The 2,500-nt window shown below is 35.7% G+C and overlaps 1 protein-coding gene across 1 annotated transcript in view; it reads right to left on the bottom strand.

Moving 5' to 3' along the window:
- The window catches only part of Keap1 (kelch like ECH associated protein 1), a 38,215-nt gene that overhangs the window by 35,462 nt on the left and 253 nt on the right, over positions 1-2,500 (bottom strand). The window contains exon 1 of the mRNA XM_043016450.2: positions 2,414-2,500. This exon is cut by the window's right edge and continues 253 nt beyond it. The gene's annotated coding sequence lies outside the window, so the exon portion shown is untranslated. The remainder of the gene's footprint in view (positions 1-2,413) is intronic.

Raw genomic sequence — 2,500 nt, 5'->3', positions numbered from 1 at the left:
ATCCATTGCATCCATACACATACAGATACATAATACATATACACACATTAACACAACACAACACAACACACTTACATATTCCTTTCATTATTCCGTTTCTTTTCATTTTTATTCACGTGATGTATGTTCTTTCTATACCACTGGTACGGCTGTGTCTCTTTTGTCTCTTTCAGTTTGTTCTCCGTGTTCTGTTTTCTGTCATTCAGTTTAGGTGTGAGGGTTGCGTAACACTATTATAATCCTTCGGAATTATGCTTATACATATACGCTTACGTAAGTTCATCTATCTCGCTGGCTCTCTTACTCATTCGCTCACTTACTTACTTGCTTAGTTACTTACTTACTTACTGGCTCTCTTACTCACTCACTCACTCATTTACTTACTTACTACTTACTTACTTACTCACTCCCTGGCTCTCTTACTCACTCACTCATTTACTTACTTACTACTTACTTACTTATTTACTTACTTACACACTCACTCACTCACTCACTCACTCACGCACTCCATGCAGCACCATTCAATCCTTCACGGTGATAAATGAAATAAGATAAGGAGGAAGAAGGAAAGAGGGGAAAAAATAAGAGGGAGGGAAAGGAGAAGAGGTAGAAGTGAATGAGAAGAGAGAAAAAAAAGGGAGGAAGGGGATAGCTGTGAGAAGGAGAGGAAGAAGAAAGAGATAGGAGAGAGGAAGAAGAAAGAGTAAGGAGAGAGAGAGAGGCTTCAGAAAGAGAGACAAGGAAAAGGAAAAGAAAGTGAGAAACACCACACACGAAGCGAAGACTTAAGGGTATGTCTAAAGTCCCCCCCCCTACCCCCATCCCCCCATACGTAAAACATCACCCACAAAAATACCCAAAATATCCTAAAACACTTCTGAACATTCCCAGCTTTAGCCACGTGCACAAGTTCTGTTCTCGCCGTAGAGATTCTAATGGCAATGAAGCAATAAACCTTGACTCATGGCACTTGACTCATGGCACTTGCATGTCTGACAACGTTTGCATGTGTGTTTCGCCTGACGACTGACGCATGCCCTCTCGACTTCATTCACACGCAAAAGAAAAACATTTTGTATACACTGCACCCATGTATGACAGAGTGGGAATGGTGAAGAAGCTGAAACAAAATGATCTGTGCTTGTAACAAATATATATACATACATACATATATATATATATATATATATATATATATATATATATATATATATATATATATATATACACACACACACACACACACACACACACACACACACACACACACACACACACACATATATATCATCTATTTATTTATTCTTTTTTATGTGCCAGTCGATTATTGACACTCCTGACTATGGAATAATTAGCCATCCCCAGAAATGTACTTGCTCGAAGTATCTACACTGCATATAATTGAGTTGATAACTTCAAAAGACTTCAAAAGATGTTCTGGACACATCGATCTGACGTCCCCTGAATAGCTGAATATACATACATACATACATACATACATACATACATACATACATAAACATACACATGCCTATACACATACACATACCTATACACATACACATACCTATACACATACACACATACGTACACATACACACGTACGTTCCAATACACACATACGAACGCATACACACATTCTTTCATGTGTGTATATATCCTGCATATAACGTATTATGTATGTAACGAAAACATTCATGCTATTACGTATTGCCTGCAAAATCCTACCAGTAATTAGGAATTAATCTATTTGCATATGCGCTTAGAAAGGGGATCAATTATTTATTTTACTCAATTTCGATAATCTAAAATCATTAGAAATATAATGCACCTTTACAATAGGTCTGAGTCAAGTTACTTTAACAAACAATAAACATCTTTATCTTATGGTGACCTATTGTAATAAAAAAAATATCCCAAAATGAAACACACACACACACACACACACACACACACACACACACAAAAAAAAAAAAAAAAAAAAAAAAAAAAAAAAAGTCATGCAGCTCACCACGCATGCATGATGGTGCACATACTCACACAAGCCTTAAAATTCTCCCTGAACAAATAGAAAAGATAAAAAAAAGGTCTCAATACTATACATAAAACTTCAAAAAGGAGATACAAAAAAATCCAAAATAATTCTTTGTTGTGTAACACATATATAAAAAAAATCTAAATATTTCGTAATTTTCCAGATGAAAGTTATACTCCCTCACCTCCGAGTAAATAAAACTTAATAATTTAAACAAACATAGTACATACTAAGAGGAAAGAAAGCACACGTGTCGAAACTCCATATATTGTGTCTTCTAACTTTACAATGACAAGCGTTTGTGCAATATTATGAACGACCTTCGCAGCAACATTCGAACTGTGGAAGATCATATGACAGATTTGCACGAGTACTTACACTGTTCTTCTTGGTGGTCTTGGTGGATTCTGTTCTATAGTGTTCTGTTCATTGTTTTTTTCTATTTTTTCTGTATTTTCCCCGTTC

Source organism: Penaeus japonicus, unplaced genomic scaffold (genome assembly GCF_977035675.1).
Source record: "Penaeus japonicus unplaced genomic scaffold, GWHDUDI00000001_assembly GWHDUDI00000021, whole genome shotgun sequence".
In the NCBI taxonomy this organism is placed as follows: Eukaryota; Metazoa; Arthropoda; class Malacostraca; order Decapoda; family Penaeidae; genus Penaeus; species Penaeus japonicus.
Note: the sequence above shows the minus strand (reverse complement) of the source record. Positions and strands in the feature narration are given on the sequence as shown.